The sequence below is a fragment of the Pelobates fuscus genome, chromosome 4 (genome assembly GCF_036172605.1).
Source record: "Pelobates fuscus isolate aPelFus1 chromosome 4, aPelFus1.pri, whole genome shotgun sequence".
In the NCBI taxonomy this organism is placed as follows: domain Eukaryota; kingdom Metazoa; phylum Chordata; class Amphibia; order Anura; family Pelobatidae; genus Pelobates; species Pelobates fuscus.
In genome coordinates, this window is record NC_086320.1 from 37,432,729 (window position 1) to 37,448,163 (window position 15,435).

General features: G+C 45.7%; 1 protein-coding gene across 3 annotated transcripts in view; it reads right to left on the bottom strand.

Moving 5' to 3' along the window:
* Window positions 1–15,435, bottom strand: part of TBC1D31 (TBC1 domain family member 31) — a 98,710-nt gene that overhangs the window by 34,165 nt on the left and 49,110 nt on the right. The window contains exons 1-2 of one of the 3 annotated variants that reach the window (XM_063451092.1): window positions 1,787–1,904; window positions 127–163 (exon numbers count right to left, since the gene is read on the bottom strand). The gene's annotated coding sequence lies outside the window, so the exon portion shown is untranslated. Of the gene's footprint in view, window positions 1–126; window positions 164–1,452; window positions 1,476–1,786; window positions 1,905–15,435 lie in introns of those variants that run through there. The other 2 variants (XM_063451094.1, XM_063451093.1) reach the window with 2 other exon arrangements.

The window sequence follows — 15,435 nt, forward strand, 5'->3', positions numbered from 1 at the left end:
AGAAGGGCACAGAATTCTGAGAGAGTCTATTATAGGCAGAGAGATCAAGAGGGGTATTGAGTGGGGAAGGTAGGGAGAACTGAATGGATTTGGTGTCAGGTACTAGTACTCAAAAACAACACTCACCAAATTTCAGAATGGAACATCCATAGGCATCTCTAGGCTGCTTAGGAAAAAACTAAAAATAAATAGTGAATAAACAGTACCGTAACTAAACTATTTGTTAGCTAAAGGGGAATTTTAGTGAATTGCAAACTTTCTACTAAAATAATCAACTTGGAAAAAATATTTATAAAGGCTTGACTATTTTGCAAGCAGAAGTAAATGAGTATTACACATGTTGGTGTGTGTATATTTAATAGATTTTTGTTGCCTATGTTATGGGTATATACATGAAGCAGATGTGGGTGTGTGTGGGTGTATATATATATATATATTTATTTATTTTTAAATATAGTTTTCTGCATTTGTCTGTGGTTATCTATGAAGTAGATTTTATTTGTTTTGTGTTTCCTCTTTATTAATGTATTGTAAGAAGGAAACGACTTCCACAAGTATGTCTCTGGTCTGGATGCATAAATGAAGTTGTTGTATTGCATTGGCTGTCTCAGTCTCTACCCTGTTTTTATGTTCGTAGCTGTCTGTCTCTAACTCTTGACTGTATTGCAGAAGTTGCCTGTATCTACATTATCTGTATTAGAGTGTGTCTGTCTCTCCTTTACCTCTGTTGCGGTCTGTCTCTTTGTTCCCTGTATTGCTCTGTGTCTGTCTCTTTGTTCCCTGTATTGCTCTGTGTCTGTCTCTTTGTTCCCTGTATTGCTCTGTGTCTGTCTCTTTGTTCCCTGTATTGCTCTGTGTCTGTCTCTTTGTTCCCTGTATTGCTCTGTGTCTGTCTCTTTGTTCCCTGTATTGCTCTGTGTCTGTCTCTTTGTTCCCTGTATTGCTCTGTGTCTGTCTCTTTGTTCCCTGTATTGCTCTGTGTCTGTCCTTGCCCTGTGTTGCTCTGTGTCTGTCCTTGCCCTGTGTTGCTCTGTGTCTGTCCTTGCCCTGTGTTGCTCTGTGTCTGTCCTTGCCCTGTGTTGCTCTGTGTCTGTCCTTGCCCTGTGTTGCTCTGTGTCTGTCCTTGCCCTGTGTTGCTCTGTGTCTGTCCTTGCCCTGTGTTGCTCTGTGTCTGTCCTTGCCCTGTGTTGCTCTGTGTCTGTCCTTGCCCTGTGTTGCTCTGTGTCTGTCCTTTACCTGTGTTGCTCTGTGTCTGTCCTTTACCTGTATTGCTCTGTGTCTGTCCTTTACCTGTATTGCTCTGTGTCTGTCCTTTACCTGTGTTGCTCTGTGTCTGTCCTTTCCCTGTGTTGCTCTGTGTCTGTCCTTTCCCTGTGTTGCTCTGTGTCTGTCCTTTACCTGTGTTGCTCTGTGTCTGTCCTTTACCTGTGTTGCTCTGTGTCTGTCCTTTACCTGTGTTGCTGTGTTCTCAGTGTATACAATGTATCCATGCACAGGATGTATGATAGACAGTCAGTACTCGGGACATGTGACCGCGTGTCAGCCAATGCACGCAGTGACCACGCCCACTCCCAACGAACACCTGAGAGCGCGACACAGCGGGAAATTCAAACCGCCCACAACTCCCAGCCACCACCAACTGCCAGCTCAGACCGCCCACAACTCCCAGCCACCACCAACTGCCAGCTCAGACCGCCCACAACTCCCAGCCACCACCAACTGCCAGCTCAGACCGCCCACCTCCTCTGCCAGTGCCGGGTGTGGCCGAGTCTAACGCTTGCCGTACCGTGTGCCGCTGTCTGAGGGCTCCGTGTAATGCACTGTTTACTCCGGCAGAGTAGGAAGATGACGTCAGACCATAGAGGAGATGTGAAGGATAGATTGTCAGTATGGCTCGGTTTCCGCCATGTTTGGTGTGGGCAGCTTGCCAGGAAGTGGGTCACATGATCCTTGCAGTGTCTGACAGTGGATTCATTGTAACTCCCCAGGGTCCAGGATTCTAGAACAGGGTTATTGTTTCTCAGATCATAGTAATTACTGACATGTATGTTAATAAAGGAAATGAAGAACTGAAAAAGAAAGGACAAGTTTTGTTACATATTCTAACTGCAGGTTAGAGTAGTAGGAGTTTGAGCTCAGGACTTCATTTTGTATGTTTGTATTTATTAAAATTATTTATAAAGCGCAAGCTTATAGCTCTGTACAATAGGTACAATAAAGGTGCACTGTAAGAGGTTTTGCCTTGATGTGACGCGTGAGCTTACACTTCAATGGCTATTGGCGAGATACTAAAAAAAAGTTATTTAAATGTGCATTGGGATTCAGGATAGTGCGCAAGTAACTTTTTTTTTCTTTTTTTTTGTATGTATTGGGGCTGATGTGTACTATAGTCATTGCTGCCACCCAGGAGTGAGATTTTGAGCGCAAGGCTTAATTTTGTATGTTTACAGCAATGTGTTGTTGTTTAGTTAAAGGACCACTATAGGCACCCAGACCACTTCAGCTTAATGAAGTGGTCTGGGTGCCAGGTCCAGCTAGGATTAACCCTTTCTTCTATAAACATAGTAGTTTCAGAGAAACTGCTATGTTTACAATAGGGTTAATCCAGCCTCTAGTGGCTGTCTCATTGACAGCCGCTAGAGACGCTTCTGCGCTTCTCACTGTGATTTTCACAGTGAGAAGACGCCAGCGTCCATAGGAAAGCATTGAGAATGATAAGGAGGAGGAGAGTCCCCCGCCCGGCGCTGGAGAAAGAGGTAAATTTAACCCCCTTCTACCCCCTAGAGCCCTTTGGACTACAAGTGATAACTAAGTCCTACTTGCTGGGAGTCTGATGGCCATAAGTTGATCTGCAGTATAAAAGATAACATATGGAAAATAAGAAATACCCAGCAACATAATTAAACCAAAATAAGTTGAGCTGTACTGTTTAATGAGCAAGTTAGTAAATTGTCATGTCCAGTAATAAAGGTCTCTCAGCCAATAGAATGCTTCTCATGGGTTATTTTTGTCTCAATTCGGAATTATTTTTTTCATAAATCACTATAATTTGTTGTTTAGTAAATAAACCCTTAACGTTTTTCCTTCATTTCCATGGTTTAAGTATATCATAATATTGAAAAGCGCTACGGAATCTGTTGCCGCTATATAAATGGCAATAATAATAATTTACATAACAACAATTCCACAAAGGTAACTTGAATATCCCTTAATAAATGTTTTTTTAATAAGTGAAATTATTTTGTTTTCATTGTTTCTCACTATTTATATTGAATCTACCTGTTTACTCTTCTAGCTGAGTGTGAAAACTTGTACAAGTGGAATAATAAATATGGACTTGAAAACAAACAAACGTGCGTGATTTTTTGTTCACTTTATTACATTTTTGCTGACCTTAAAGGGACACTACAGGCACCCAGACTACTTCAGCTCATTGAAGTGGTCTGGGTGCAGTGTCGCTGTTCCCCTTGGTCCTAGAGGCTCTTCAAGGAGTTTATCGAACAAAGCGGCTCTGTCACCATCGGTGGTCTTTGCATATTTTGCAATGACGCTTCAGGCTAACACTGCAGCTTGGAGTGTAGCGGAAGAAAGTTATACTTACCTGAAGCTGTCTTCTTTCTTCAGCTTCTAGTGATTTAACTGTGAGAAGCCACATCATTGCTATACTCTCCTGCATGCTTGAGATTACAATACGGATGTCAATGGAGGACCCCACATGACCCTCTACAGATCCTATCGCGTAAGACAATGATTGATTCCCACTACCGTTGCAGACCAAATTTCATGGTGAAAGCTCTGCCACTTGTAAAGTTATTCCTTTACCATCAGAAACAGTGCTATTCCCTAAAGTGAGAATTGCTGTACATTTAAAGGGAACCTGTCACTCCCCAAACCACTCATGCTCTTTGGAAAGAGCATGAAATTAAATTCATTTTTGCATTGTACTAGCTGTTTTTCTAGTAAATGTATAAATTGGGAGAAAAGTTTCTTTAAGAATATTTTTTTCTACCATCTGTCAATCAATCCTTCAACATAGACTCTATGCCAAATAATTGATGGACAGGAAGAGCAGAAGGGACCTTCCCCAGACATCCTTCAGCTCTCTATCCATAGCAATCACAGTGAATGTTCTGTTGTTGCTATGATAACTCCATAACTGGTGCTGGTAGCAATGGCAAGGAAGTATAGGAACGGAATGACTGACATCACTCCATTCAGACGCCATCAAGGTTTGTCCTTCTTGAAACATTATTAAGCAGGTCAAATCAGTGAAGAACACCGGAAAAAGTACCAAGAGGTTGCAATAGGGTCAGGTAAGTAGTGTCAGGTTCCCTTTAAGATCAAAACAGCTGTGAAGAAAATGGACTTTATTTCGACATTTTCTTCTATATTTGTGTGTTTTCTCCATTTTGCTGTATAAATATTGGTTATTAGTTCGGCAGTTTGAAACTACCGAACACCGACCACCCTCCTGGCTTGTTAAGTTCAAAAGTACCGTTGATTAAGTGTTCCCTGGGTGGCCGCTGTTCGTTTAGCCGAACGCCACGTGGAAAAGAAAACGGCGGCCATCTTGTTCGCACGAGGGGAGTCAGCGGGACTTGGTTGTCGAGTGTCTGGAACTAAAATCGGACACTCAACCTCACGAACCACCGCTGAAAACTACCGAACACCAGCTTCTCCCACTTACCGAACAGCCAGAAAGCGGCATTCGGTAGTTATGTTCGTGCAGACAAGGGGAACAATCGCTGCTATGAGCCAGGAGGATCTATTCGGTATTTTGCTCGCTTTTCACCTTTTTCCCAATTGACCGACCGCACATGCTGAATTTGTGGAACTGTTTTGGGCAGGAGCCTCGTGTGTGGTCGGTAAAACATGACTTCAACACTTTTCCTGAACCGATCTGGGTGAAATTTGGATATGTTTGTCCCCCAGATCGGGGCTATCAGGGGATATGTATTTTGTGGGGAAAGGGGTGTTCTAACTTTTGGGGAAAATGTGTGCCCTTGCCTGGAGATAATTGATTTATTCCTTAACTTTTCTCAATATCTCCCAGGTAGTGATGTCCCGAACGGTTCGCTGGCGAATAGTGATGTAGAATTATTAAAAATCTTTATTGTACTTGTATTGAATTATTGTACTAACTCCATTTTAATCTCATACTGTGACAAATCCTCCATTTTGTCCTCCTAACCTGACTTCTTCATTCCTCCATTTTGTCCTCATAACCTAACTTCTTCATTTTAAAACTACATTACATGACAGAATTTCTCAGCACATCTAACAATGGACAAAGACTGTATTTTCTATAAAGATATGACTAACTCAGGAACTGCTGACTTTCCCCTAACTCGCAACATAGTATAATTTGAAGGCCATGAGAACACAGTAGTAATGAAATGTTCTATTCATAAGAGACCTTGCACCTGGCCACGAGGTCTGAGATCACTGACCGTGTAAAATGACGCTCCAGACCCCCTTGTCCCCACCCGTGTCCAAAATAATACCACCTCTTGGTGGGTGGGCACGGGACTAACCACTTAGTTTTTGAGCCAATTAATTATACTGATAGGTGGACACTAATTCAGACACTTAACAATTAACCCAATTAATGATGTTTATTCACTAATATATTGATAATCAATGATGACGTAAAATGTCTCTTAAAAGGGCCTGCGCGCCCGCTTTTCTTCACTTGCCAATAAATTTTCTCGAAGTTATTTTAACCTGAACTCCGTGTGTCAGACTTAATTACTTCAGCGTATATACGCAATTCAATTTTCTTAATTTGGACAGGAACAGATAGACATTTAAACATTTTGGTTTACTGCTAAAAAGTACCATAACAACTTGGCGCCCAACGTGGGGCACCGGGCTATGTCTGGCCGGTGAGCCGTCCTAAGGAAGACGCTGTTGGACGGAGGAATCCAGGGGGAAGGAAAGGAGACTGATCACCTCCAGGTACACGGTAGAGACTTCTGCAGAGCCACCGGCTGTAACGAGGGAGGCTAACGGATCTCGGACCGGTGTCAGTTGTTTTCCGTGGCCTTTGGTAGTGAGACTTAAGGAAGTCGTTCTCCGAGCGGAGACACTACGGGGTTGAGGGAGGTGACTTTGGAGTAAGCACACGAGTAAAGGAAAGGTTTACTGTTGATTTTATTTGAACTGCGATGCATGCACTGTATTTCAATTGTATTATTGTTTTGTTTGTTTAATTAGGAGTCATTTAAACTCCTGTGTCTGTCTCTAAGGATTTTCTTTTTTTTTCCCTTGCCTTTTCCCTTTCCTATACTTCACTTTATTATTATTATTCTATCCACTCCTATTCCTCTTGACAGAGAAGTGATTGGTCACACACTTCTCACCTCGCTCCAATCCGTGTCTACCACCTCGGGTAGGCGGATTCAGTGACTAGTCTACGTTTTGGGAAGACGCACTTGAGGGGGGACCCACCCCTTTCCCCGAGTGGCAGTCGAGCATTGTAGACGCTCTTGTTCCTTTTCCCTTGTCTATCCCTATATCTAGGACGCTGGTATAGGGGGGAGGGGGAATATGGGGCAGGAATTGGGCAAGCCCGGTAGGGGCTGGCTCGCATGTGATTTAGTTGAAGACAGAGAGGGAGAGGAAATGGTTAAAGGTGTTGAAAGAATTGCTAAAGTGTGTAAAATTGCTGTGCCTTCATGTGGTAGATTACAACCAGAAAGCTGGCGTAGATTACTGACAGAGAAGAAAGGCAAGCTTACAGATAACGATTTATTAAAGACTGCTGAAGCGTGGTACAGAGTAGCGAAGGCTATTCAGCAAGAAGGTTGGGTTGAAGAAGAAATAAATCACAAAGGTGTGAAATTGTTTGTGTATCATAATAACTGTGTTGCTGGGGCATTCCCTCAGCCAGCGCCCCAAAATGGCGCTCAGGGGATGTCTATCCCCAAGGTTCAGTCAGCAGTAGGTGATAGCCAGCTGACTATGTTCCCCACTCCCAATCCTCCCGATGCTCATCCCACCACCTCCCCTGTCTGCCCGGTCCTGAATTCTGACGGATCTTTCTTTTCCCCTTTCCCATCTCTAACACTCCCATCATCCTCATCCATCCCTGCACTACCTTCTGCACCTAATCCTAACATTTCATCTGCCATTTCTTCTCTACACTCCCTCTCCGTTAACAACTCTACCCTCCCTTCTGCATCCGCCCAACTAACTACCTCCTCCTCTCTTGCTCCGGCTCCTCCTTCCACACCCACCCCTACCAATCCTTCTCCGTCCTCTCCCGTGCCCGCCTCCGCCCCGGTCCAGTATCCCACCTCCTTCCCAAATCCCCACCCAATTCTCCTGCCCTCCCCAGCCTGGCCATACCCCTTCCCGTATCCCATGGCCCTGCCCTATCCAAACTATCCATACCCCCTTCCCCAAGCCACTCCCCAGGTTCCGGTCATGCCCAGTACGGCACAGTCTGCCCCGGATGTGCCCACATCCAACATGGCCGCCGCTTCTTCCCTTAACCCAAACGCAGCTTCCTTTCCCGCCCCCAATATGGCGGCCCCCAGTCATTCAGCCCTGATGCCGGTACTTCCCGGTGACTACTTATCCCACGACTACGACCCACAAGCCACCCCTGCATCTGGGACTCCCTCCCATCCCCCGGTTCTGACACCTCAAGCGGGCCCCTCACGTAGAAGGGCCCAGATCGTAGAAATAGAGGAGGAAGAGGATGACAGGGTATCCCAGGATTCATTGGAGGCTGTGGGAGCCTCAGCTCATCGTTCTATCGATGATCCCTTTGGACACAAGGGTCGGGGAGAACGGGCCCCTCCCAAATATGTTGCTTTTAACCCCACTCAAGCTAGTGCTTTAATGAAATCACTCCCTGACCCAGAAAAACAGCCTATGCCTTTTTACCGAGGGATAGTTCAGATTCAAAAGACTTATTCCGCCGCATGGCGTGATTTACTGAGTATTTGTGCTATTAAAGCAGGGGATGCATATTGGCCCAGCATGGCCCGTCACCTCAGTACGGATCTGCTCTCCAGTGATGTTGATTACCCCTCCGGAGTAACTTTTTGCAACCAATTAAGAGAATGGGCTAAGGACAAACTTGCTGATCAGGCTGCTGGCCTTACTGATGTTATACAAGATAAAGGGGAATCAGTGGAAAGGTTTCACGCAAGACTGTATCAAATGTTTACCGATTTAGGATTTGATCTTACTGATAAGATCCATTCACAAATGCTGTCCGGTGCTTTTGTCCAAGGTGTTAAAGATTTCATACGCAAAGGAATCATTGCTGCACGCCCTGAATATAAGGTTGTTCCTCTGGACACTTTACTCCTGGTTGCTAGAGGTTTAGAATCTGCCCAAACCCCAAGAAGACCCAGTTCTGCTCCGCTCATGGTGTCCCGCACCACCCCTATCCCCAAAGGCACCAAACCAGAAGATGGTTATTGTTTTAATTGCAGAGCAAAGGGACATTTTAAAAGTGATTGCCCAGAACCTAAAAGAGAGCCAAGAAAGCCTTCCAGGCCAGCACCGGCCCCTAAGGCCGAGACCACAGTTCCTCTGGTTGAGGAACCTGATGATTAGGAAATTGGCAAGCCTGTGTCATTAACCCCTGTCATGGCAGTGACTACAGGGGAGAGGGGGGGGCCACTTGCTACAGTGACTTTACCCATTGAGGGCCAACCAACCACATTTCTTGTTGACACAGGTGCAGCCCGTAGTGTTCTGCGAGAACAAGACCTGCCAGACCCATCTTTTCTGTCCAATATTGATGTCTCTTGTGTTGGAGTGGATGGCCAGCCAAGACACAGCCCTTTAACAACTCCACTACGAGTTGGCTCTAGCCTGCTTGCTCGTTTTGTAGTATCCTCCACTTGCCCAATTAACCTGTTAGGCGCTGATGTTCTCTCACGCCTGCAGGCATCTATCACCTTCACTCCAGATGGACAAGTAGAAATGTCTACACCTCTATCTGATTCAGATACCTCAGCCTTATGCTCCATACCTCTGATGCTGCAGTTAGCAGAACCCCATGGGCAAGCAGCAGAACAGAGGTCCAATTTCCCAGAAATATTAATGACCCAGGTGCCTGCTCACTTATGGTCCTCAGGCCCAGAGGACATAGGTCACCTAAATGTCCCACCTGTGGTGGTAAGGCTTATTCCAGGAGCTAAATTACCAAGAAAACCACAATATCCGTTAAAACCAGCTCAGGCTGAAGCCATTTCAATCCACATCAAGGCACTCTTGGAGAAGGGTGCTTTAGTGAAATGTAAATCAGAGTGTAATACTCCATTATTTCCTGTAAAGAAGAAAACTCCAAAAGGTGAGCCAGAGAAGTACAGGATGGTCCAGGATCTCCGTGCAGTTAATGAAGCAACTGTCCTGGATACCCCTCTTGTACCAAACCCGCATACTCTGCTCTCTGGAGTCCCACCATCTGCTAAGTATTTCACAGTCATTGATCTGGCTAATGCTTTTTTCAGTGTTCCACTAGACCCATCCTGTCAATACCTGTTTGCTTTCACCCATGAAATGCAACAGTATACCTGGACTGTCATGCCCCAAGGGGCCCAAAATTCTCCAAGCCAATTTGCAAAAGCCATGTGTACCATCCTTGACCCATGGCAAGCAGAACACCCAGAAGTTGTTTTACTCCAGTATGTGGATGATTTACTGCTCTGTGGAGATGATATTCCCACTACTGAAAAGTGTTCACTTAGTCTCCTTTGCTATTTGGCAGAACAAGGATGCAAAGCTTCACTCCTCAAGCTGCAGTTCTGTCAACCTTCAGTAATTTTCCTTGGTCATTGCCTATCTCAAGGTACCAGACATCTCACTCGGGACCGGGTGAGAGCAGTACTGGATATTCCACCTCCAAGGACTGCAAAATCTCTTCATGCCTTCTTAGGCCTCATCTCCTATTGCAGAGCATGGATTCCAGAAGCCTCTCTGCTTATGCAACCCCTCTATGATGCACTCAAGTCAGATCCATTTGGCCTGACCAATGAAGCTCTGGACAATTTCCGCACCCTAAAACGTGCTATTGCATCCGCTCCTGCACTGGGCCTACCAGACTATTCCAAACCCTTCAAATTATTTGTCTCGGAAAGACAAGGCCATGCTACAGGAGTGCTTACCCAAACTAATGATTTAAGAGGCCGCCAGAGGCCTATTGGATATTTCTCATGTCAACTGGACATTGTGGCCAGGGGGACCCCTTCATGCCTTAGGGCTGTTTTTGCTGCAAGAGAACTCATTGAAAGAACCTCAGACCTGGTCCTTGGCCACCCTCTGGTTGTTTTGGCCCCTCATGACATCTCTGCCATTATCAACCAAGTCCAGCTCAAGCACGTGTCTCCTGCCAGACACCTACGCCTGCAATGTCATCTTCTCCTGCCTGACAACATTTCCATACAAAGATGTCAAATTCTTAATCCATCCACTCTTCTTCCACTCCCTGAGGGGGGTATCTACTATGGGTTTATCATAGATGAAACCTACATCTACCTTCTCTGTGGGTGCATCAAGAGAATGCATCCAGACCTCACATTTCATGAAGAAGATACACCTTTGTGTGAAGGCCCGGAGTACGCCTTCTGTACCACGTGGTACAAACCAAATATTACTCCTGAACCTTGCTATGAAGATGAGCTATACCACTGGACAAAGGTGAAGCTCACCGCTCAAGATTTCTATTGTGACTCTGAAGGCAATAGCATGGTTCTGATCCAACTACCTCAAGAACTCAACTACCTCTACCGCCATTGGGATACTGCTATCCCACATATTCCTGTTACCAAGTTGAAGACAAGGTCATGGAATTATCTTGGGCCCATGGCAAAGTTATGGGCCACCATGGATGAATCACAGCTACAGGAAAATGGTATTGTCAAATACCCAACAACTGACCTTCTGGAAGCATGGCCACGCCATTTCCTGGAAGAAGAATTTCAAGATCTGGTCATAGTGAATGATTATGATCCAGAAACACCCCATGACTGTTTTGAACAAATGAAGATGGAGACAGTGCACTTACCAACTGTGCATGAGAATCCATTACCAGATCCAGATTTTACCCTGTTTGTGGACGGATCAAGGTATGCTGATGAAGAAGGAAGATACCATACAGGATATGCCGTAACCACAACAGATGAAGTTATCAAATCATCACCTTTGCCACCAGCAATGTCTGCGCAAGAAGCTGAATTACAAGCCCTAACTTCAGCATGCAAAATTGCCGAAGGAAAACGTGCCAACATCTATACAGATTCAAGATATGCTCTGGGTGTGGCACATGACTTCGGCCTCATCTGGAAGACGAGAGGATTTCTTACCACTGCCGGTACACCAGTCAAACACAGCTCTGCAATCAAGGATCTAATGGATGCCCTCCTACTCCCTGAAGAGGTGGCCGTTCTGAAAGTGAAGGCACATGGGAAGTTGGATACAGATGAAGCAAAGGGCAACCATTTGGCTGATCAGGCTGCTAAGCAAGCAGCCAGAGATTTGCAGGAAGTGGATGAAGAAGTATCCGGACAAGAAGAAGTTCCTATTTTTGCTCTGCAAACTCTTCCTACTGCAATTCCTACTGTAATTGCAGCAAGCTGCAATTACCCCTGAAGAAATCCAGAAATGGAAGAAGAAAGGAGCTGTCCTAAAAGATGGGGTATACTACAACAACTTCAAATTCTGCCTTCCAAAGAATTTATATCCAGCCGTTGTCCAATGGGCACATGGACCTGCACATTTGTCAAAAGACTTAATGGCCGCCCTCATACAGAAGTATTATGAAGCACCTGGAATCACAACATTAATCAACAGCTTCTGTAGGGCCTGTGTCATTTGTGCAAAATGCAATCCAGGAAAACCAATCAAGGTGCCTCCAAAACACCTGGCAAAACCCATGTACCCATTCCAGAGAATTCAAATTGACCATATACAAATGCCCAAGAGTGGGCCTCATGAATATGCACTAGTGATAGTGGATATGTTTTCAGGCTGGCCAGAAGCCTACCCAGTGGCCAATATCACTGCAAAAACAACAGCAAAACGTCTACTTACGGACATTGTATGTAGATTTGGACTTCCAGAAGTCATTGAAAGTGATCAAGGCCCAGCTTTTACAGCAACAGTGACTAAAGAAATTTGGACTGCTCTGGGGGTGACCCTAGCCTTTCACACCCCTTACCACCCGCAAAGTAGTGGTAAAGTAGAGAGCATGAACGGCACTCTAAAAGCCAGAATGTTAAAAATGTCACAAGAAACAAAGATGCCCTGGCCAGAAAGCCTGTCAATAGCTTTATTCAGCGTTAGGCACACACCTAGAGGGAAGCACTCATTATCCCCATATGAGATTCTATTTGGAACAGCACCCAGACTAGGTTGTTATTATCCGCAACAGTTACAGCTCCAATCAGATGTTTTAGTAGACTATGTAACTGAACTTGCAAGTGCCTTAAACAAAATACATGCCCAAGTTTTCTCTTCAATTCCAGATCCCGATTTGGATACAGGTACCCACAGCCTGCTTCCCGGAGATTGGGTTCTGGTTAAGAAATTTGTGCGGAAAAATACCCTGGAACCAAGATTTGACGGTCCCTTCCAAGTTCTCCTGATCACCGCAACCTCCGTCAAAGTGGCCGGCAGGCCAAATTGGATCCACGCTTCCCATTGCAAGAAGTCTCCTGCCCCAGAGGAAGCAGATACCGCACAAGCATGTACCTCTGGTACATAATCTCCTTAATTAGTTCAATTAAGGCCCAGCAGGTAGCCATTACTAAGGATGTTAGTGGGTACACCTTTTGGTATAATTCATCATGTACCCATGTGGCTACCTATACCTTTGATTATTGTGATATTGTAGAATGCCCGTTCCCTACATCACAAATTCAGAACATCTATAGAGATATTCCCCATTCAAAAGACCCATATGTTTGTGTAGTGGACAAACAATGGGGGCACAATTGTGACCATTGGGGGGCGGCGGGATGGAATGCCAGGCCTGCCTGGGGTTACAAGCCAAAAAGTGCCTTATCTAAAGTAGATGATCAGGGTAGATCCCTTCTCCAGAGAATGACTTTGAGAAAGCCTGGGGGAGGTACACCATTGAAATTAATTCTTAATATTGAGCATCCAAGTCCAACAGATGCAGACCAATATGTAATGGGAATGTATTGGAAAAAGGGTTCCTATAAAAAGTTAGGGCATTTCTACCTTAAAGATATGTGCAACTCTTCTGAGTGGCAAGGGGCCACCCATATGGTCCCCAATCCATTAAAACCTCACATCCAGACCTTTCAAGATATGATGGCCATTGCAAACCCCACCTTTGAAGATACCATGGCCGCAGAAACAGGTTTTAATGATGTAAATTTATGGTTAGAATGGATGAAATATAATGCTAATAAGCATAATAAGACTGCATGCTATGTGTGTGGCGGTGCCCGGCCTCACCTGGGCACTGTGCCTTTAATCCTGCCAGTAGATATAGAAGCATGTGTTTTGAGCCTTTTTGCCTATCACTATGATTTTAACAGGTCCATATGTATAGCATGGACAAAAGAGTATCCTCTCCTAACCCAGGATGTCAAACCCCCAGATGGTATTACAGTATATAAAGGTAATTACACTTGTTATGCTAATTATGATGGAATTGGCAGATTCTTGGGTAACTTCTCCAAGGGGTATTGTGCTACCTACAGAAATGTCTCCATGAACTTGTTGCAGTTTCACACTAGGTCATTGGGGGATATTTACTGGTTGTGTGGGGATTTACAGTTAAGATCCAGAATGGACAAGGAGTGGTGGGGGGAGTGTACTTTGGCTAAAGCCATTATGCCCATACACATCATCTCTGACACACACCTCATTACTCATGAGTCCAGACACACTAAGGTTAAGCGCGAAGCCCCAGTGAAGGGAAGTTTTGACCCTCATGTTTATATTGATGCCATTGGGGTGCCTAGGGGGGTGCCCAATGAATTTAAAGCAAGAGGTGAAGTTGCTGCAGGATTTGAATCACTTTTTGCCATAGTTACCACAAACAAGAATTTAAATTGGATAAATTACATTTATTATAATCAACAGCGTTTTGTTAATTATACCAGAGATGCCCTCCAGGGATTGGCCGAACAGTTGCAGGCCACATCCCAAATGGCCTTCCAGAATAGAATGGCCTTAGATATGATCTTAGCCGAAAAAGGAGGGGTATGTAAAATTTTGCCCGACACCATGACATGTTGTACCTACATCCCAGAAAACACAGGCCCTAATGGTAAAGTTACATTAGCCATAGAAAAATTAAATGACCTTTCTGAAGAGTTAAAAAGGAATTCTGGGATAAAAGATCCCTGGGAAAGATGGTTTGGTTGGATGACAGGATGGCAAAAAGCTTTAATGCATATTGGTATGGCAATAATAATTTTTCTTTTTATCTTTGCTCTTCTCTTTTGTTGTGTCCTCCCTTGTCTGAGAAAATCCCTCATGAAGACTGTTGATCAAGCGGCACCCACTTTCACACATCTCGAAGTTGATGACCAAGATTTCCAAGATCTCAACTCACCCTGTTTACTGCTGCAAACTATCCCTTTTGTTGATAAAGTGCGAGAATTCTAGGAAGGGACCAGCTTAGGGACAGCATCTGTCAGTGAATGGTAAAGACCCCGTGTGGAGAAGTGGTGGGCAAGCCATCATGGGCCACCCATGGGAGTGAAGTGTTCGAGAGCCATACTGACGATGAGTTAGCCTATTAGGGTCAGCTCTAGGGACAGACTTGCACTTTGCATTAACACCTAGCTAGCGGCCACGGGGTTTCAGAGGCGGCTCTCTAATTAGGCGGTTTAGGCGGCCGCCTAAGGCCTCGCGCTGGCGGGGGCCTCGCGGCCGCCTAAACCACCTGTGAGCAGAGTGTGTCAGGTCCTCGGTCAGTGACCGAGGACCTGACACCAGGAGGGGGCCCGGCGGCTTGCCCGGTATGCCGCCGGGTGCGAGGCCCCTCCTGGCTGCCCGGCCACCATCGCAGACACTGGTCTGCAGCTCCGCAGTGTGCAGAGCTGCAGACCATGTGACTCGCGAGAATTGGCCAATCAGAGCGTTGCCGCGGGTTACCGCGGCAACGCGCTGAAATCTCGTGAGATTACATGGTCTGCAGCTATGCGGAGCTGCAGACCGGAAGCAGTGGCCACCGGACCACCAGGGAACCCACTGGACCACCAGGGAAAGGTAGGCTCTCCCTCCCCATCACCCCCACCACACTCAGCCTCACCCACAGCATCACCCCCCACCACCCTCAGCCTCACCCCCCACCACCATCACCCCCCACCACCCTCAGCCTCACCCCCCACCACCATCACCACCCTCAGCCTCACCCCCCACCACCCTCAGCCTCACCCCCACCACCCTCAGCTTCACCCACCCTCAGCCTCACCCCCCCACCATCACCCC